We start from the raw sequence: 23,026 nt of genomic DNA, 5'->3' as shown, positions 1-23,026 counted from the left end.
CAAGCCATTATTCCACAAAAACCATCAATATTAATGAATGAAGATCAAGAAGCATACATTTCTAAAACCTGATTTTTCTCGTTGAAAATTTATTTAAATAGCAATAACTAAGATTAGCATAAATGTTATTTGATGGCTTTTTGTGGGTGAACATAGACGATATTATTTATGCAAAACATTATTCAATTTCTATCAAACGCATCGTATGTTATTTTTTCTATATTTACGTCTCTTATGTGATGCTATATATCTAGATAAGGGGAACGAAATCTGACATGTAAGAAATCACTAGATCGATCCTTTCACATCGTCCTCCTTTAATATATGCGATGGACGTTCAACAAAAACGAAAGGAAAACAAAGAAAAAAAGAAAAAAAGAAGAAAAGAAGAAATAATTCGTTCGATCGATGATAAATCCATCTCCCAAATTTCACGGTTCGGAGGGTGTACTCTCCCATATTTTCTCTCTCTGTCTTTCTCTTTCTTTCTTCTTCTCTTTATGCGTCAACGTCGAACAAAAGAAACGATCCTATCGTTGTAGTGTTCGTCACGCGCGTTGATATTTCGCGTAATACCCTCGAATCATCTGATCCCATCGTCAAACCATGACCGACAAGCATTAATATTCATGTGAGGTTGGAGATTAGATGCAGTTAGAAAGAAAAAACGAAAGGGAGAGGGAGAGAGAGAGAGAGAGAGAGAAACTCGCAACAATTTCATATTATATCCTGTTCTTACTTACTCGTGACGTTACTCATTGAGCCAATAATAGAAGTAAACAGAGCCCTAACGACTGGTATACACGAAACCCCGAAGAGGCCTTAAGAGATTAGGTTCGTTAATTCGGAGCATTTGGTCGAGGAGAGAAAGACGGTATGTAACATGTGACATGTAAGTAGATATACACACATATATATGTATATAAATATACATAGAAAATGTCGTATGGATTTCTTTTTGGTCTTCTTATGTCTCCCTTTTTCGTTACGACTTTAGGGAGTCTTTTAGGAAAATTGGATTCTGTAGATAATCAGTATTAAAATTGATTAGGAAGAAAATATTATTTTTAATTTGTCCCGTGATTTTAATCAATATATAGAAAAATATGGGACATTTATATTAGAAATATCGGATAGTTTTATCGTATTTAAAATTCTTTTCATTTTCTATTAGTTTCATTCTAAATATAAGTTCCTACCCCCTTGACATACAATGACGTTTCGGAGACGTCATTTATTTCATGTACCATTGTAGACTTTAACGTCTCCAAAACGTTAAAAACTGTTTTATATTTTATTTTATAGTATTACTAAATTAATTATCAACCTTATTGAATTTTATAAAGCAATGTAAATTTCAAAACAAAACGCCGCGCATTTTATTTGTATGTCAAGGGGTTAATTTTAACTTTTAATTAATTTAAATTTTCCGATCTAATTAACGATAGTAATAACAATGATTTTTACCTTTAAATATACTTTCCATTTTTCTATAATTTTCTTCCGAAAATTGATGGTAGAAATGATAAAGATTTGTCAATATCTCCAATAAAATATAAGTTCGAGTATGAATTTATATCAGGTGTAAGGTAAAGATGTATGATAGTCGTTCTTTAGAGAGTTTTAGTAATTTCTTCGTCGTTGTAACGTCAAGAGGACGTAACCGATCTTCGGAGAGGAGTTCGCGATTCCTCGTGTCTTGAAGTTTAAAACGCTTATATATCTTCCTGTCTCTCTTTCTCTCGCTTCAGCACACCCGCATACAGACAAATATATATATATATCCCCTTCCTTGGTTTCGACTCTTTCCGTGGCTCGGCGAAGTGCGAAGTGTCAGGGTGCATAATTTATTTCGTTTATACGTCCTTCTCGCTTGCATACCTAGGGGGCTTCGCATGTCAAGAATGCTCGGATGTTATATTTATTCAGAAGGTTTGAAGCCGACTAAACCGATTTTGGTCGTGTAGAAAGATAGGGATGTCAAGAAGGGCCGTCAAGTAAAGGGTGGTAGTAGCAAGGGAGATGGGCTACTATGCTATGGGGTAGGTGTTGGTAAAAGGAAGAAAACGAAACGTGCCGATTGATTTTCCATACCATATACGCCCTTGGCGATCTAACTCTCCTCTTTTCTTTCTTTCTTTCTTTCTTTCTTTGTTTCACTCTTCCTATTTCTACTTCTCCCTCTCTCTCTTTTTATCCTTGCATTTCCGGATCCACCGATGTGAAGCGATTTGTTAGAAGGTTTCAACCGTTGCTTGCTAAACTAGCTCACGTTACAAACATGTCCTTCCATCCGTGTTAAAACGTCTTGCATCTTTTTCAAATCTATTTTAACACGATATATCTTTCGAGTCAAGTATCCTTTTTTTAGGTTTAAGCGATTGAGAAATGTATTAAACTATGTTTACAAAATTTAATAGTTTATTTAATTATTGATTGAATAAATTTTTTCTAGTAAATGGAAAACAAAATAAAGATTATAGATATCAATTTTCAATCGAACATATTACTGAATGTTATATTTACATATAAAAATAGTTTAATTTATCAGTTGGTATTTACATTGAATTTTCGTTTAAATCTTGATGCACAATTTAATGCCGATGCTGATAGCAAATTTGCCAGTTCTTAGCGATCTTAGTTAATTGTGTACCGACACGTAAGCGAATCTTAGTTGCAGCGGTAAACGTTGGCAAACATTTCGCACGGCTTGATTTGGCTCGATTTAGTTCACTTTGCTTTGAACGAATTTTATCTATACCGTGGGGGAACAGTAAATTGATCCATTTTACCTTTTAAAGTACTTGATACTATTTTAGAAACATTGATAAAAATGAAAAGATTCGAAAACATTTGTTTGTAATCCTGCTTATTAACAAAATCTAATTAACAAAAACGAATATTCGTAGAAATACAAATTATTGTGTTATATTTTTTATTTTAATTAAAAAGAAATCCACTTTTTTTATGAATAGATTCTTTTTATAAAAATTTTACTGAATATCGAACAATGCTCTTTATAAAAATATCATGCATGTGTTTTTTCATTAGAATACATTACTCGTGTATAGCTCGTGTAATTATCGTTAAATTTTACAACTAGATTTCAATCTTCCAACGTATGAATAAAATTTATAAAAGAAAAGCAAAGAGAGAGAGAGAGAGAGAGAGAGAGAGACGCATAATATAAATATTTTTTCCGTAAATAAAGAATTTTTAATTTTATTTATAAATCTCGTATTGTTTAAAATTCTACAATATGGTCAGGAAGAAAAGGGAAAAAAGAAAAAAGAGAGAGAGAGAGAAGAAAAAAAGGGAAAGTAATACGGGTTTAAAAAAGAAAAGAGTCCCGACGAAATGAAGAAATTTTTCTATGATAGAATTTGAAGTCTCTCGGATTCCAGATCTCCGAGACTCATTCCCTTGTGTTTACCTCGAATTCAATAGCTCCTATCGAAGGTGCAAATCTCGCGTCGGCTCGTATAAACTTGCTTTACGTTCCAGGCTTAAAATTGATTTTGACAAATCAATCGCGAGAGCTCTCAGAATTTATAGGCAAGTTCTGAAATCCAATTCGACTGGACGAGAATCGCGTGCTTCGAAACGGAACGTCCAGGGACAATCGTAAAATCTGACACGCGTTGAGGTGTAAACGTATAACATGGGAAGCTTTTCGAAGCTCGCATAGACATGAATCTATATATATACCTGTATACATATATGCAAGTATTTACAATGTAAATACGTGTGTAATCGCATATGTATATAGATATATATAAATACACATATATATATATATAAAAGGTTTCACGTTTCGAAAAGGTGAGATAGCAATCGAGGGTGGGACGCGTATTCGAGTATTCGAAATTTTGATTTAATTGGGTCAAGCAGCGTTGACTAGAAGTACTTGATATACATATATATATATATTCCATAGTATCGAGTACTCCAAGTTCGTCAAGATACTTCGTCGAGCACTCGGACTTCATCGAGCTACTTCAAGTTTCGATTCGACTCGACCTACGACAAGCTTAGTCGTCGGGACATCATGTGAAAATCGTTCGAACGTTTCCAACATTTCTCTCTAGCTTCCAGAGAATCCCTTTTCTATTGCAACAATAGTATGAGAAACGTTCAATAGTTCGCGAGTTATTTTGGAAAGATTGAATTTTCCATCGATCGTTTCAAGTAAGTCAAGTTTTCCGAATAGTTTCTACAACTATTTTTTCTTCGAGTTTCTATTGTTAACAAGTTTTCTTTCTTTTTTGTTAATACGAAGAAGATAAATTTAATAAAAATCCATTTTTAAATTTCTCTCGATCAATTTTAACCATTCTATCAGAGTAAGATTCCCTCGTAGTTTATTTATTCCATATTCTTGTTGAAAATTTTAGAGGACAAGTTTGCGCCAAAGTCAAAACCAAAATTTGCGATGTCTAGTTAATGGTGTCACGGCGTTCGCATTAGAGGCTGTTTCATCGTTTCCTCATAGCTTATAAAGTGGTGGTTCGCTTTATAAACGAACAAAGATGTATTCGCGCTCAATTACCGCGACAATAATGTACGGACGGGATAACGATAACATCGTGCCTCGAGACGTTACTACATAGAAGCATCCCAGACCTTTTTGATTTCGAGCGTAACTCTTCGTCAGATTTTTCTACCTTTGTCTTTTCAAGCTGACTTTATAATAATAAATTTAAATGTTTTATTTTATTAAAAAAATTAAATTTAATAGCATTCCAAATTGATTCCAAGCATTGATTATATATTTTTATCGAATTAAGATTTTTTGTTATTTAATTATAATAAGATCAATTTTAATAGAATTTTATTTTTTATAACAATTAAATATATGAAATTTCGTGTAATTGACATTTTAATATATCTCTCTATTATTTATTTAATTCTAATTAAAAGAATGAATGACAATAAATACAATCTCGTTTAGTTTAACGTATTCAAAAGTATTTTGCAATTATTATAGTCGATTTAACAGAAGCATGTTGAATTCCAATCGATTTATATATCTCAACAGCTATATAGATTTTCACGAGGTAAAGGCACGTAGTAAGCACGTTTCTTTCTCGTTTATATCCGAACTCTGATCTTGAGAGACGCTTAGGCAGGAGAGCGTAACAACGTGATACTTGGACCGAGTCGACCCTGATATCAACTCTCTCCGATCGTATACATAGCGACTTCTATTACATCTGCAACATCTCCTTTCTCTCTCTCTCTCTCTCTCTCTCTCTCTCTCTTTCTATCTTCATTTCTCAAAACTTCCTCTCTTTCTGAACTTTATATATATATATATATATTATACGATGGCAGCCACGAAAAGAGTAGAAACATTCGGTTTACCTCGTGGGAAAAGTATGCTGCCCTCAGTGCAAGCCATAATATTAGTTTGAAGATGTAGGAAAGAGGAGGAAAATAGGGAAGGACAGAAAACTAGAAAAGAAAGGAGAAGAGAGGTAAATGTGGTACATGTACGAGAAAGTGAGAGAGAAAGAGAAAGAGAAAGAGAAAGAGAAAGAGAAAGAGAAAGAGAAAGAGAAAGAGAAAGAGAAAGAGAAAGAGAAAGAGAGATGGTGCTTCGTACGTGACGTCAGTGTTCGCAGTAAGGTGTCGCAGAAGTCGCAGATGTCTCTTGATTTATTGGCGCGACAGCTTCCGGAGACGAGCGGAATTTCCAAAATGGTAGCCATACGGTCTCTTTGACTCTTCCTTTCTCTCTCTTCTACATTAAGAAAACGAAAGAGAAGGAGGATTTGCGGCTCACCTATGCCGCACGAATCGAGCGAGACAACGAGCTGTCGGATCTTCTTATAAGGCAAAACTTGATCTTCCTTGTCGACGAATCTCTCTTTCTCGACAATTTCAGAGTTAGGAGTTTGAGATAATGATTAAAAGAAAAAAGAAAAAAGGAGGAAGCAGATTCAAAATTATCTCATTTTGAAAATTCGAATATTTTTCTCTTTCTCTCTCTTATAATTTCTTACTCAAAAGAAGGGTTGGCAAAAATATGTTTCTTTTCAAATTTTCTATATTAAAATTCTTAGTTAGAAGAAAATAAAATCGCTACAAACTTCAAAGTTTTCGATTTATTTATCTGGCAATCACTTCTTCTTTTTTCTTTTTTTGTTATCTCAGCCCGAGTAAATATCTCCGGAAGTAACGAAGCAATCGACTTGAAAGTTTGCACGCGTTGCTAGAAAAAAAGGAAAAAGAGAAAGGAAAAAAAATCTCGCTTTAATTACCCTTCTACTTAAATAAACTCTATAACCTGTTTATTTTTAACGATTGAAAAAGAAGTTAATGTTGTTATTAAAACAGTTTTTTAGCAGCCTCGTAACTCAAAAATAAAAATATATTTAATTAAGAAGAAAGACAAAAGAACGAAGCATTGATTGTAAGTCATTATAACTTAAATGCACATAGATAAGTAGCCTGTCCCCCTCTAGTTCAAAGAAAAAATTAATTAGAAAAATTTCTAAACATTGGAGCTTGAAAACTAGGATATCCTTTAAGCCCATAATGACGTAGCTCTTTTGTCTTTAGAATTAGCAGCACTGAACTACCTACCCGTTAATTAGAGTGATTCACGATCCTGTGAACGATCAGACGATACGAAGGGAAGTGAAAGAGGGGAAGAGATATCTGTTGCGGTGTTAGCGAAGTCGAATAAATAGGCTGATATTAATAAAACACGGTAAAAGCATGTTCTAGATGTCTTTCTTACGCTTTCTATTTCTCTCACTCTTTTTCACTGTTATCTTATTCTTCGAGAAAAGAAGAACATCCTCGGGGAAATCATTACGCTTCTTAGATTGATACCTTTTGCCTCGTTTCTTTTAACCCTCGATGACGCGGTGTGCAGCGATTTAACCGTATCTACAAAGAATGCTTTAGACGAACCAGTCTCGTTCAATCTTATCCGTCCAATTTTAATATTACCACATTGGTAGACATAAGATTTTAACTAAAATAACGAAAGTAAACGAGACCAATGATAACATTGTTTTATGTTGAAAGATCGATATCGACGAAATTTTTCTATTTGCATTATGTGTACAAATTGAGGAATAAAAAGAATTTTTTTTTATGCAAATTTGTTTATTTGCTAAATTCAATTTCAAAAATTTATAAAGAGAAGAGAGAAAGAAAGATAAAAAGAGATTCTTTCTTCCCTTAATTGTATTGAAATAATTTTTTATAAAAGAATTCTTAGATATGACCTTAAAAAAACTTATAACATTTTACGACGGTGAAATCAACGTTAGTCATAAGAAACGCTGAGAGTACCTTAACCACTCTTTCAATAATGTTCGCGCGAGCGTGAAACGAGTTCTCTCTCTTCCTCTATATGTATATGCCATTCTCTGTCTTTCTTCATATTTCCCTTTAGATCTATTTCTACCTTTCTTCGCTGTTCTCGCTTCACTTTTACTAAACAGAGCGAAAAAGGGATTTGGGTTCTGTACGGAAGTGAGAAAAGGAAGTAAGAGAAAAAAAGAGAATGAGAGAGAGACAGAGGTAGAGATAGAGATAGAGAGAATGAGAAAGAGAAGGAGAATAGCAGAGGGCAAAATTGACTCGGTCGTGAAATCGAAATTGCAGGGAAATGAACAGCTTACCGTTGGTAGCCAAGATTAGACATCCGAAACTCGGATTGCTCTGTCAAAAGAGTCACCAACAGGGTCGATATTTTGCTATTCCTTTTCCTCGATATATCGATTGCTCGCATTGGTCACATTGCTACGTGGTGCTCCTAAAACAACAAATTCCGTTTCACTTTATTTGTCTCTTTCTCTTTCTTTTTTCTTCTCATTCTATTTCTTCGTTAGTATTATTTTTTTTTACATTAGATATCCGTGTTATCGCAATAATGTGAATATTAGGAAATTCATAAAGGAATCGAACGTATGCAGACACGCTTGGTAGGATTCAACTCGCTTATCGAATTCAATTGCTATCGGAAACTGGATGATAGATAGTTTTGCAACGATCTGGAAAAGAGGATTTTCGCGATTACTGGTTGGTTATATCATATATTTGAGTGTCGCGCGCGTGTGTATATAGAGAGGATATTACCGTGGAAATACGAAGGTGGAGAGTTAGGAGAAGTTAACGTAAGAAGAAAAGAAAAAAAGAATAAAAAAAAGTAGAAGAAAAAGAAGAAAAGAAAAGATATGGAACCTCTGAGGAAAGTGGAAGAGGCAGAAAGGAAAAAGTAGAAGAAATCGAGGGAAGCTTATCAAACGGGTTTTCAAATTACAGAAGTGATCCCCTCCGTAATAGACTCTCCTATTGCGACTTATAGGATCTCGCTTGGCTCGAGCCAGCCAGAGAATTATAAAGGAAAGTAGTAAGGTTGGGCTTGAGCGAAGTGGAGTAAGACGAGTGAACATCTTACCTTGGGATAGAGGAAACGACTGGAACAGACTCGACGAATGAACGATCGAGTTTTTCTTTCCTTTTGGGTTAATTAAAGAAAAACGTTTTTCTCACGCGCGAATTAAGTACCTAAATCGGAGTGATCTAAAGGAAAAAAGGAAAAAATGATTATTTAATTTGAATACTATTTTCTCGAAAAATCAAACAAAAATAAGTTTAAATAATAGCAATAAACTCAAAAATATATTTGGTTTTTTTTTGTAATATATACTTTTAAACGATCATTTTGTCGTTTGTCTTGTAATTTTCGTGATAACGAAGTTATATCGAACTAAAAAAGGAACGAGAGAGAGAGAGAGAGAGAGAGAGAGAGGGGGGAAATGAAGTTATCAGTCAGCAAAGTGTGCAATTTCGTGGGTACTTTCTAGTAAAGGACCGGTTGGTTGGTCTTCACGCATCTTAAACGATCAAACAAAAATTAATTTTATAAAGATATCGATTCGTTTAGTTGATACGAGCATGTCGTTGACGCTGATGGAGTCACGTAGTAGGAAACGTAAGAAGACCTTTCACCCTGCAATTGCCGATTAATAGACGGTACTAATTAGCTATGCAATGTCCAGCACCCTTACCACCCTCTCTCTCTCTCTCTCTCTCTCTCTCTCTCTTTCTCTCTACTATCTTCTAAACGTCGGCGAACGTACATCAGAAGGTATACACGTTATTCCTGTCCATTCATCGATCCTCCCACACCTTGTCTAGCAAATTCAACGGAGCTGCTCGACGTTACAACCAAAACGGAATTTAGCCCTCGAGCTAATTTTGCATCTGACGTTTCGTTAAATGAATGATCGAGATGTTTTATAGGCTTTTCGTCATAGTTACGGCGTTCTAACACGTTACCAAGATCCCGAGAGTCGAGTTTCCTCAGGATTGCTTATCAAAAACCTCTCCCGCTTGATTTGGGTCAAGCATTTCTTGTCATCTCCTCCTTCTTAGAGTAGTCTCTGGGTTTTGCATCGACCTAAGATGCTTGTCATCGACATTTCTTCATCTCTCTTTCTTCCTTTTTACCTTTTTTCTTTCTTCTAAACAATCTAAAAACTCTCCGATCTCACATCGTTGATATTCGGTGTTTCTCTGAAAGTTTATAAGTATTTTCAACGACAAAAGAGAGGTCATCCTTGCAGAGAAGTATAAGCCGTGAGAACATTTCTTTTTCTTTTTTTTTTTCAAGAAAATAACGGTGACCCATAACGTTGTAGAAAAGAAGAGAACGATTTATTTACGATTTATTTCTTCGCGATTTCGTCTTCATAGGCTATCAAGATCCGTTTACGAGTCAAAGTTGTATACTTTCCTCGGTTATTTATTCCGATAAAGGTAGCGTTTCAAAGATCTTAGAAAAAAGATAACGTTCTATCGATTTATATACAGGTCAGTGTTCGCTTAACTCAACGGCGAATTTGATATATAAAATTCAGTATTACGAAAAATACTTTTATATCGATTAACCATACAACGAAGTTCGATTAACGATTTCTCTCGAATCCAATATACAATCTTAAACGAATAACATTCAAAAAGCGTTTGAACATTTTTCTCCGTTAGTTGATTTTTTTTATTTTTATTTTTTTTTTTTTATGGTTTTTATTATATTTTAGTTTCTCTCGTTCACTTCACCGGCCATTTTTCCTCTATATTCTTTGAAGGTAAGCCCTTCACTATCCTCTTCTTCCTCTCCCCACCTCCACCACGAATGAAACCTCGTCTCCTATCGAAATATCATAACTTTTCCCCTTGCTGCATTTTCGCGGCTGAAAAATTTCTGTATAACTGTGTAGATATACGTAGGCCCCAGAGACGTAATGCAATTTTATCTTGCCTTTCAAGTTAAATCAAATTACACGAACGATTGCACTAGTTGCAATCTACTAGTTTGTCAAGTATGAAAGTGATTTGAATTTGCGTCAAAGTATTTTTTCCTCTTTTTCTTTTTATCTCTCTCTCTCTCTCTTTATCTTTCTCATTCATATTTTTTCATCCTTCTTTGATATTTTTCATTCTTTGTCTTTTATGATCATTCTCTTGTCTCCTTTAATACAACAACCAACTTAACGACACATCTTAGCTTTTATTCGGCCACAATTATTAACGCATGGACGAGCTTGCGTGCGGTTGCACGATCTTTTTAAATCGGAGGAAACAATCCTTCCCCTTAAAAAACTTGTCTTCTTCGTCGTCTCTCGAAACGCTATAAAACCTTTGCGAAGATTGCACACTGTCGTTGGTGTCCTCTCTTTCATTCTTTCATTCTTTCTTTCCTTTCTTTCCTTCTTGCTTGCTTGTTTGCTTCCCTGATTCTTTTGTTTTTTATTTCTTTTTTTCTTTTTCCTTCCTTTCTTTCTTCTTCTCTCGAAGTAGAAAAAAATATCGAACACGCGACAAACATAAGTCGTCGGGTACGATTGCCTTCCAGAACGACACTTTACCATTGTGACTTTTCGACGAGTCAACCGGTGTCTTCAACATTTAGTTTTCCGTCTTTTCATCCACCCTTCTCTGCCCCCTCACTTTGTTACTTTCTGCGTAATTGAAGAGCATGAGTTGGGAGTTAATTGTTAAGAAAAATCTTATCCCCCCCACCTCCCGTTCAAGTCTCATTTTGCAATATCCTCTTATATTTTAGCCGATGCTGATTTCTTTTATGAAAAAAACTCTTACTTTTAACACCAGATAATATTATTTTCTTTTTTTCTTTATAGATTTTCTATCTTTGTGTTTTCGATTTATGAAACTACGAATAACATGAACAAATTGCAATAAATTGAGACGATTAATGATTAATATAATATTGCTCTCATACGTTTATGCACATATATATTATTACTATAATATTAAAATTAATAATAATAATATTATTATAATATATTATATTTATTTACTTAATTAACTTTTCAATAATTTATCAACTGGAAATAATTTTTTTCTAGCGCTAGTTTTATTGCTTTCACCTCATTTTCAGTTACTACTAACCTTCAAAAGATATGTGTATAAATTTCCCAGCTGTCGAGTAGTTGGTTCTTGAGATGTAGCATTTTGAGTGAAGCAGCTTTTGTGTATTTTCAAAAAGATGTATAAAAAAGATTGTCGTATGTTAATAAAACATTGCTTTTTATTGAAAAAAATACTGTTGAAGTCAAGGCTTGGTTTGATAAACATTATTCGGACTCTGCATCAGGAAAATCAATCGTTGAGAAGTGGTTTGCTAAGTTTAAACGAGGCGAAATGAGCGTCGAAGATGATGCACGCAGCGGACGACCGAAAGAAGCTGTTACCGATAAAAACATCAAGAAAGTCCACAAAATAATTTTGAATGCCCGTAAAGTAAAGTTCATTGAGTTAGTTGAGACTCTAAAGATATCAAAGGAATGTGTAGGATATATAATACATGAATACTTGGACATGCGAAAACTGTATGCAAAGTAGGTGCCGCGCGTGCTCACAATCGATCAAAAAAAACGATGGCAAAGTTGTATGAATTGAGCTTCGAATTGCTTTCCCATCCACTGTATTCTCCAGATCTGGCCCTCAGTGACTTTTTCCTATTTGCAGATCTCAAAAGAATGCTCGCTGGAAAAAAATTCAGCACTGATGAAGAGGTTATCGCTGAAACTGAGGTCTATTTTGAGGCAAAAGATAAATCGTTCTACAAAAGTGGTATTGAAATGTTAGAGTGGCGCTGGAATGATTGTGTTGCTCTTGATAGAGATTATATTGATGAATAAAGCCAATTTTGAACGAAAAAAACCGTGTTTTCTTTGTTAGGCCCGGGACTTTTCAGCCCATGGTTAGTCATATTTAGAATGTGTTAAATATATTTAGATTATGCATATACTTAGAATTGTTTAAACATGAAATTTTGTTAAATCTATGTCTAAAACGAGAACAAATTACTTTCATTTCGATTTATTTTTACATTTAGAATCATCTTTGTCTAGATACATCCTTAACATGTTAATTACCACGGTAATTTCCAGAATTCTCGTGTAAAAAGGAAATTTAATACGCTTTTAACCCATCGCAGAGTCGAAAGCTACGAGATATAACTCGTCGTAATTGGTCGTCCTAAAAAATAACGCAAATTACGCAGTTATTTCATAAGTCAATAATCAAAGCGTCGAACGGTTATATGCGAGTTATTAATAAGCAATAATAATATAATATTTTCGATGATTATGACGTTCAAAGTTTATGAAAAAAAAAATAAAAAAAATAGTTCGATAAATTTTCTCGATAATAGAATGACATTTTCTACATAGATTAAATATTGTATAGTATATGTATCCTAGTACTACAGCAATCGGAACCGATTTACGAAGCCGCAGGACATGATTGTTAATCGAATGGAAGTCGATATCTCGTTTAGTAGAACGTCACTCGTGCGATGACGTAGATGTTTTATTTCCATGAGTCACACGATTCGTGTGGTCGTCATAAGTTATAAAGATCAATCTCGTTAACGGCGGGAGCTGTGCACGAGCTTCCTTTCGGTTTTTCTTTTTTCTCCCTTGTTTATATATATATGTGTGTGTAAATAGATCAATACAAGAGTATCGTCGAGGATCACGCTATCTCTATTAAAAGAGGCAAAAGCACCGTCCCGCCGGCAATATCAAGAGTAAACCGCGAGAGAACCGCAGAGATTCTCGAAGAGAGAAAAATGAGTAGAAAGAAGAGTAAGAGGAAGAAAGAGGGGAAAAGAGAGGAAAATATATATATATATATATATATATATATATATATATATATGTATATATGTAGAATAAAAAAAGCTGCGCAGTCTGATTTAATCGAGTAAAGTGAAATCGCACGGTTCGTGATAGAAACGATATCGAGTGGATCGCAAAATGATCAAAAGAGATGAGAAATAAAGATATATATATGAAGAGAGATAGAGAGAGAGAGAGAGAGAGAGAGGGAAAAATGGAGGACAACAACACAACGAAACTGAATGCAATGGAATCCAATCGACTATTTTTCTTACATCTTTCAAAAGCATTCTCTCTGCAGGTAAAGGAACAGGTGTTATGCCGACGAAATTTATTATTATTTATTAAAAAATATAACACATTATAACGTTATTTCACACGAATCATTATAACATTGAGCAATAGAAAATTGGAAAGAAAAAATACGTTTCCTCAGTAATATTACGTAACATAATATTCTATATTGTAACATTTAAATGTGATAATTGTAAATACTAAATAGCAATTAACGTAGAGAAATAGTTTTAGTAAGTTTGGATCTGTAACGCAACGAAGCGTTTCAGACGTGTTTCGGGCGAACCTCTCGTAAGGTCATCCAAGCATAGATATTTCGATCCGACAGGAATAATAACCAAGTTGGCTTTCAGCCAAATAGAAGACAGGAGGAGAGCGTGTAGCGGTTCGCGTTGCTGACTGATGGATTTGTTTGTCCCAACAATTTAGCGTTCGCGAGTTTACCAGGTCCATCGTTCAGGCAAGAGACGAATCGTTCTAGTTCATACCTGAGAATGTATAAATACCTATACTTATATACCTATCTAAATGTGTGTATCTATATATATATGTGGGTATGTATGTATACGTACGTGTGCGTGCATGTTTGTATATTGGTAAATGCTTGTAAATGTGTGTAAATGTGCAGAGTCGAGAGGTACGTTTGACAGTACGAAATGCAAGAGTGTCAATAATACCCCTTTCCAAATGCACGTGCTCTACAACAACCACTACTACCATTATTACCAGCAACACACCAGCAGCAGCACCTACATAAGAGCGATGGCGAACGAGGGTGCCAATGCGGTGTCAGCCCTATTATGTGTACAATAATTCAGTGTTACACCGAGGCCTCGGTGGGGAGGCCTCGCGAGGGCTGGATTTACCCCTCGAACCTACCCGATCGCGACCCTTAGGTGCGTGTCCCTATTTCCTGAGGTCACGTTAATATCACCCCTTCTCTTTCTATCTCTTCGTCGTTCCAGCAAAATTCATACAAACTAGTTTATAACATAACGCTTTTTAATATTCTGATAAAAATTGTTATTATCTCATTAACCGTTGTTTTTTTTTTTTTAATATTTGATAAAATATTTCTTTTATTTGATAAATTTTAATATACATTATTATGCACTTCTATTATGTGTGATTTTAAATTAATATAAAAAAGTTTATAATATTGTATTTAAATAAAAATAAACAACACAAGTTTGTAGAGGAAAATTTGAAAATTTTTTGAACTGGAAACATTAACGAAACGAGCGAACGAGCGAGTTCTCTTTCTCTTGGGAATCAACGGTTCGACGCGTTCTGAAAAGCGTTTCCGCGTGGCGTCGAAAATCAAAAAGATTCTCGTTCGTTAACACGTACCTACGTACCTATGTATCTACGTGCCGACGTACCTGCGTACCTACGTACGAAGGCCAAACGTTTCGCCTGTCATTTTTTTTATCTCTCTTTTTTTCCGAAAACTCAAGCGTAAAGGCTTAGCTTTGTATTTCCGATATCAAAAGCTACGATCCACGTAGATATCCCGGATGATAGCTCGAAAGCCGTTAATTGGATAACGTTCGCTCTTATACAGTTTTATGCACGTCGAACCATCGGTCCCTTTTCCCTCGAACGAACGATTTATTTCAAAGAGCGTTGAGAGAAATCGATGCACGAATCGACGCCACCACCGACTCCAAGTGGATGCTAGCTCGATGGAATATTAAACTCTCATGATCCATTGATAGATCCTGATTTTACATACGAGAAAATAAATAACAAGAAATTATATTTTTTCATCTAGGAAGAGTTTATAATTTTTTATCAAAAATATTGCAGATTATAGATAAATTGTTCTCTTTAATAATATTTGAGAATAACGTTAATGTGGTAAAACTTTTTTCTAACTTTTTATTTCATGAAACAAAAAATAAGGTTGAACAAAATTATACGAAAATGGTTTTTATGGTCTAACACATTCGATCTATTTTGGTGGTCGGTAACTGAAATGGAAAAGGAAAGAGGATGCGAGAAAAGGAAAAAGATTTTACTAGCGAGTGTAGAGAGTTTTTCGAACGTTTTTCTACTTGTACCTCGAAATGCAAGGAACGACGCGAGCCTTGATTTTTCGCTGTTTTTCTAACTCTCTCATTCTCTCTCTCTCTCTCTTTCTCTCTTTCTCTCTTTTTTCTTTTCTTTTTTTTCTTTCTTACCTCACAAATTGACCCCTGCTTAGTTCAGTCGGCTTATCTTAACATCGACGTCAAGTTTTCCTTCTCGTCGTTGCCGTCTTAAGAATGCAGAAAGCGTAGCCGTTCTTCCGCAAGGTCAGACACGCTTAACGTCGAGTACGACAAAGACTTTTCCAATTTACGTGCCGCGAATATGGCGGATCGTGATTCTCTAGGAAATGTGTTAAACTCGGTGTTCGAAACGCGGTTGGTATATTCACGAATTTATACGTATCGTATACACATTTATGTGTATATATATATATAAGCATACATACACAATATGTCGATAGATAGGTAACCAAGAAATTTAATAATTGAACATTTTTCCTAAACAACATTATAGAAATTTAGTACGAATCGATATACAAGCGTGTTGATCCGCAATTTGGAAATTCAATGAAACGTCGATTATCGACATAGCGATTATCTAAAAGTTTCATTATTCAGGCGATTGTTATTCGATTGAAAGCATTACATGTTTACTTCCCAAATTTCCACTTAACGAATACGAGTTAAGCTTTATCGACTCTTCTATTATCGTTCTCGTTACTTCAAATTACTAAACTAAAAATTAATCGTATTAATCGAACGCGCGCACGTATTACGTTTTATCACAATACAATTATCCTTTTATTAATATATTATTATTATTATTATTATTATTATTATTATTATTATTATTATTATTATTATTATTATTATCATTATTATAAGGAAAAAGAGAATAGAGAAAAATAAAAGTTATCAAAACGGATCAGTTATAAGTAAGTAAAGTGTGCATATAATATCTCGTTTCGCATGATCGATCTATCACGTGTGTGCGATTATATTGGAACAAATATCCTGCACTTGAAATTGGTTGTCGTGCTTAAAACGATAATGATCTCTCTTTTCCATACGATTCACCGGTATACTTGATGGCTTGTGACACGTTCTTCCTCTCATAATTACTATTCACAAAGTAGACGAGTGACTGTGTAAGAGCGAGTAAAATGCGATAAAATATTCAGGACTGTACGTGACGGCGCATTGCTTCGAACGACGACGCCGAGAGGAGAAAAATTCATTGCATCCCCGATATTCCGCGCTAGTTACGCGTAAAAAATATCGTGACGGACTTTCTTTATAGCCCTCGGCGGTGAGACGCGCTTTCGATTTGCATAATTCTATTAGCTGTTACTCCTAGTTGAAACGAGGACGAAACAAGACGAGGAGAAATAAAAAAAGGGAGAGAGAAAGAGAGAGAGAGAGAGAGAAAGAGAGAGAGAGAGAGAGAAAGAAAACGAATAGAAATAAAGTTAGTTGTTAATGTTTTTTCCGGAAGTCGGCCCAGTAAAATCGTACGCCTTATTTTTCTTTCGACGATAATTCTTTTTTCCTTTTTTATTAATATTGTTTTCGTTTTTCCCTTTTTTAATCAAATCTTTTTAATAGTTTCGAATTCATATTAACTCGTGAAATAACTTGTCGACTTTTCAACATCAAGTTTGAAAGAAGAGAACATTGGCTTTTCATTAGTAACAGGTTTTTGCCAAAGCTCTTTGATTTTTCGCAAGTTCTCTTTCTCTCTCTCTCTCTCTTTCTTTCTTTCTTTCTATGTTACTCACTCACAATCAGTCAAAAAGAAGAAAGAAGCGTCTTTCGACGCTTATTGCTCGTCCTTTATAGGGTGGCCCTCAATCACTACCCTTCGGGGCGATTTCTCTACGCGCGTGTATTCGCATTAGATTCGGTTAGATCCAACCTCAGGTTCGGAATTCTTCGAAAAACCGACAGGAAGTCCTATCGTCATCGATCGCTTCCGCTCGTGCCGCCACGCGAAATCGCCAAAACGATTTGTCACGGTGTCCAACGTTTCTCTCTTCTTCTTCTTCTTCTTTTTCCATCCTATCTTTTTCTTAAGACGGCTGATATCGGACCAAGTAGATGTCACTGATCGTAAACCGTATCTTAAGTACGCATACTCGACAGAAATTTTCAGAGTCCAATACCTTCGATTCCTCTCGGCATCGTTCAAGTCCTCTTCTATACTAGGAAGAAAACTTTCTTTTTCTTTCTTCGAGACTTTCTTTCTTCAACATTTTACAAACAATCTCAAACTTTTTTATCGATAAGAAAAGTCCAACGGTACAAAGAGACAGTAAAAAAATAAAATAATTTACTTACTAACAATAGGCAATATTCTCTCTTCCCCTTTTCTCATTTTAAATGTAATTATATTTAAGTTATTGCAAACGATCTACGATAATTAATTATCAATAATTTATTGATTCGAATTCGAGCGAAACATTCAATTGATTAATATATTTCTTTCTTTTCTTCTTTTTTTTTTTTAATTTCTTTCTGGTATCTCTATTTTACGGTAATAGAAAATTTGTGGGAAATAAAACACCATAAATTGGTCACTCGCTAAATCTAAAGTATACACGTTCAAACGTTTCGTATAATCGAATTTCAAAGCAGTTCGGTTTCGCAACGCTACGTTCACGGTTCATAAACGGCGTTCGTGTTTCATAAGTATTCACTTTTACGCTACATATTTTTTTTTTCGACTAGCTCGTCAGCATCAGACCGCGAAAATACTGATTTCAAATTATACATTATTTTTCGTGTTTAATACCGAATGTGCGTCTCATTCTAACAATAAGTCCTTGTCAATCTTTTTATAATTCTTTTCAAAAAAATATGTCTTTATTCGAATACCTTTTATTTCTTACCATCTGCGATTCTCCACGTTTTTTTGTTTTCTTTCTCTCTTTCCTTTCCTTTAATGTTCTCTATTCAAGGATCGATTCTCTTTTAAACGGCGATGATCATGGTAAATTTCTAGGTCGCGTGAGTAATACCAAAAATTCGACATCATTTCTTTTCCTGTGGGTTCTTTTCATTTTTAATCCTTAAAACTAAAGTCAATAGTAGTCCGAACAGATTAAGAATCGTTCATTCGCGGTGATCAAGAGTCGCTTTACGATCACGAGCAGCAACGATGTTCACGTGGTACGTGTTTCTGCAAGTACGGTAATTACCGTATCGCGTGATGAATCGATAGGAACAACGTATCGTGTACTACTAATATTTACGAAAACAATGACACGACATAGTGGTTAAGTGCATTGCTAGTTCACTCTCATGTTTTTTTCCATTTATTTTTCGAACCTTTCTATACGATAGAAAAAGACGATAACGAGGGCATCGATTACCACGTCCCGTGAGATGACACGTTGAGATAACCTTTCAGGCCCATTATCGAGATCACGAAAGCGTATATGCGTGGCCTCTCTATCTCTCATCCACTCTCTCTTTTTCTTTTTCTCTTTCTCTGTCTCTCTGCTTTTTTCTCATTCATTCAACAGAATCGGTTTTTATAAAGAAGGTAAACTTCCGTTCTCCATAAACATGAGTTTTCGCGATTTCGAAGCACTTAACCACTGTAACGATTACCGCCCAGTTCCGATCCGCTTGTGACTCTTCCTTCCTTTGGGAAAAAGGGCTTTTCTCTCTCCGATTGGTAAAGTCTACCATTCGTCCCACGCTCCCCGGATAATCGACTTAAATTGGACGGCACTTAGAACGAAAATCAAGCGCATACTTGGCGAGGAAAGCAGTTAGGAAACTAGTCGAATTAGACAAATCAAGTTAGACTATTAACTTCGGTACGGCACTCCCTGGCTCTCATTCTTCTTTCTCTCTCTCTCTCTAGAGTAATATGCTAAAGAAGGAGAGGGTGTACTTGTATGTACATACGTACCTAGATATGCAAGTGCATTCTCTCTCTTTCTCTTTCTCTCTCTCTCTAACTCTTCCACTTTAATGTAACAGGTTAGAAAAGCAGATAGAGAATATCAATGTATGTGTACATACGTATATGTATGAGTGATTAGATAGATTGATACGAAAGTGTATGAGCGTATGTGCATATATGTGCATGTGTGAGTATGTTTTATTCGTTCCTCTCTCTCTCTCTCTCTCTCTCTCTCTCTCTCTCTCTCTCTCTATACATATATATATATAGATATATATATATATATATGTATATATATTTCTATCTCAATTTCTGTGTCTCATTCTCTTCCAATCTCCGTTCTCCCTCGTGACATAAGTTCTAGTTTAAGGCTAGTTTTGTTCTCTCCTAGCGACGACATCGACAGAAGTCTCCTAACCACTCGCGGATTCGTTGCCCATCGCATACACACACGCACGTACGCGTATATATATATACATATGCACATAATTTCCATATTTTAACTTGCATGTTAAGTGTGTCTATGTGTATGTGTATATATATAGATTAGAAATTTGGTCGTTGCAGTGGGAAGGAAGTAGAGTGACGACAAATAATTCCCTTGCAGGGAAGCGTCACAAAACCGATCGTCGCGTCGTCGTCACAACACCGATACTCTCTACAGAGAGTATCCAGGGATATCCACGGAATTTGAATTTTCAATTAAACGCGAGAACAACCCACCTCCCAAACCCTTTCCCTCTTTCCCTCATACCTATCACCCAAACGCTGCAACATTTTAACCGGTTAGTAGGTTTCCGTGTATAATCGAATTTTATACAAAATGTTACGTATTCGATCTTCAGAAAGTTATTTATAAGTAGCTCTCTTTAAATGTACTTTAGGACTTTTTAACCCGGTTGAAAAATACTCGTTGTTATTAAGGATTAATGATCGAGTCATCGTCGTTGTCGTTGGTATTAATTTGTTAATCCGAAGGAAGATATTTGAAATTAGAAGAGAAATTAGAAGCCAAAGTTCAATATAGCCTATCGACCAGGCACGATCGAATAGAGTTTCATGAAGGAATTTGAGTTAAAGCGACAAATTGGTTATCTCGTAAGAGTATGTGTGTCCTCTGATATATCCCACATACTTGTATTTGTAAGGTATGTATGTGTACGTATATGTTAGTATCTGCATATGGGGCATTCCATGTTAAATCGGACGGTTTTAAAAATTTTTATTTTTGATTTAAGCCATTTTTGATATCTTTTAGTACCCATCGAAAAACCCTTCCTCCTAAATTTTGGCATTTTTTTGATCATCCGTTCCTAAGATATCGAATTAAAAAAATAACAGCTCTTTCTGTGGTTTTTAGCCCGTAACTTTTTTAAAACTCATCTAAATGAAAATTACCATTCTACATAAAAGTTTTGTTTTTCAATGTACTTTTCGAAAAAAAATTCAAAAAAATTATTTAAAGTGTCTTAAGGCAGGATTCTACTTTGTAATTTTTTTTTTTAATTTTTTTTTTATTATTCGTAAGTAAATATATTTAAGAATACTCTCTGAAAATTTCAAAAAGATCAGAGCATCCTAAATGTACTTTTCCGTCACTCGAATCTACCCGTGCGCGGTAATCTGTAGCGCGCGGTGAACCTACTCATACCACTTTGCTTTGTTTGTTCGATCAACTGCGTACTATCATAAATCTCTTATTTCTGCCTTTTTTTATTATTTTCGGTAAATAAATAATATTTTGTAGACGTAAAAACTGGTATTCACTCCACGGTATGGGCCATTGCACCTAAACACATTTTCAATGGAAAAAATATTGTCAGAATTGCATGCCTTACTGCAGCGCGCGTTGTCAAAGAAAATCGCCGCTCGTCTGAAGCTTCTAAAAAGAGATGAACAAAAAAAAGACAAGCTAGACTTGAAGAACATTATCTTCTAGAGCAGTCAGAAGGCATAGTATATCGTGCAGGTATCGCCGATTAAGCGTAAGTTAACGTTTTTCGTGATTTTTTACTTAAAAAAACTTTAAATGCGTTTTTCTCGAAATCACGTTTTTATACCGCGTGTTGTAAAAATCTCCAAAACTAGCTATTCGATTCGTCTAAAATTTTTACCACATAATCTATACACATATATTAACCGCTGGTAGCAGATTTATAAAAAAAATTTCATTTTTACTATTTTTTTGGGCAAAAAATAAGAAAAAAAAGAGATTTTTTAATAATATTTTTTCAACTGACACCATTTTGTTATTTTTGTTTGTAAATGAAAAAATCTGCTACCAGCGGTTGATGTAATCTTTGTGAACATAAAACTATTCGAGTTTTTCATTTCAGATAATTCGATGTTAAGATTTTTACAACACCGCAAAGGCTAGTCTATTTTTAGGATTTCCGTTCAAAGGCCTCTCCAATGTATATAGAGCGTATAAAATAAATAAAAAAATTTTTTTAATGTACTTTAAGAGTATATTTATTAAGCACAACAAACTCTACATCAATATCTTTCTTAGTTTTCTAATAAAAAATTAACAAAAATTATTAAATATAGTTCATTTTTTTTCTGCATTTGATGCAATTCATTATTTCATAATTATTTCAATGTTTGAATCATTCGGGCGCAAAATCGAGTTAGAAAATAAATAGAATAGGTTACACGAAAAAATTATTATAAGTTCAATAAGAAAAACTTAATCTAGTTTGATTTGATAAAAGGCATTACAGTATTTTGAAATTTCAAAACAATTTGTAGCAATTTATACAATTTTGATAAATATAATTATCTACTATATATAATAATAATAATAATAATAATAATAATAATAATAATAATAATAATAATAATAATAATAATAATAATAATAATAATAATAATAAAGACAAATATATAAAACAATTAAAAAATAGATTTATTTTAACATATTTTTATTTCTCAATGTGGTACATGGTCATAGTTTTGCTCGAACTGAGATTTGTTTGCTTAAAATTTTGTAAATTTTTGCGATTATACCTACGCGATGGTATAAGGTATTTACAGTCTTGCGTAGTTCTTGTTGAACTTTTGCAGTAATTAAGAATACACTGTCGAACCATGATTATTTATCACAAACAATAAGTCTGTAAACAAACGATAAGGTATAGGTTAGGTTTATACATTTCTACTTGTAATTATTAAATGAGTAAATTAAACTTACACTTATAGAAAACTACTAAAAAAAACCAAACAATTAAATATAAATATCACAATAAAAACTATAAGTATTCCAAACTTAAACTAACCACAGCCGTTATTTATACATACTAAAGATAAATATGGCTGCGCGTTGCATCGGAAACTGTCCCTCCAAATCAGCCAATAGCAACCCTAGCAATATGTATAGCGCGTCCCATCTTAAGGGTCTCTATTTCCTTTTACTGTTACCCTTTTTTCTTATTAATAGTCATATTGATTTTATATCTGTACCATAACCTATTTTGTTATTGTTTACTACTAAATGTCCACCAATAAATTTTGTGTATTTTAATTTGTTGCTTATTTTTGTTAATTATTAATCTAAACAGTAATTAAGACTTTCCTACGCTTGTTATTATAAAAAAAAAATACGTAAAGTGATT

General features: G+C 34.3%; 1 protein-coding gene and 2 long non-coding RNA genes across 10 annotated transcripts in view; 2 read left to right on the top strand and 1 right to left on the bottom strand.

Moving 5' to 3' along the window:
- Positions 1-19,492, bottom strand: part of LOC149030978 (uncharacterized) — a 99,407-nt gene extending 79,915 nt beyond the window's left edge. Inside the window, exons 1-2 of one of the 2 annotated variants that reach the window (XR_016178195.1) lie at positions 15,650-19,492; positions 7,641-7,774 (exon numbers count right to left, since the gene is read on the bottom strand). This is a non-coding gene — a long non-coding RNA (uncharacterized LOC149030978). The remainder of the gene's footprint in view (positions 1-7,640; positions 7,775-15,649) is intronic. The other variant, XR_016178194.1, reaches the window with a different exon arrangement.
- The window catches only part of LOC107074147 (Protein tyrosine phosphatase 99A), a 431,245-nt gene that overhangs the window by 24,846 nt on the left and 383,373 nt on the right, over positions 1-23,026 (top strand). The gene's annotated exons all lie outside the window — the stretch shown is intronic.
- On the top strand, positions 19,719-21,870 carry LOC107071966 (uncharacterized). Of its 4 annotated transcripts, none has more exons than XR_016178170.1 (4): positions 19,720-19,869; positions 19,980-20,560; positions 21,160-21,397; positions 21,749-21,870. It is a non-coding gene; the product is annotated as an uncharacterized LOC107071966 (long non-coding RNA). The 4 variants fall into 4 exon arrangements; XR_016178169.1 differs by having other exon boundaries at positions 19,720-20,197; positions 20,276-20,560; XR_001476518.2 differs by having other exon boundaries at positions 19,721-20,197; positions 20,297-20,560.

This window comes from Polistes dominula, unplaced genomic scaffold, assembly GCF_049000335.1.
Source record: "Polistes dominula isolate Pdom_NZ unplaced genomic scaffold, Pdom_raw_medaka contig_20, whole genome shotgun sequence".
NCBI lineage: Eukaryota > Metazoa > Arthropoda > Insecta > Hymenoptera > Vespidae > Polistes > Polistes dominula.
The sequence above is the reverse complement of the archived record's forward strand: the minus strand, read 5'-3'. Positions and strand labels throughout refer to the sequence as shown.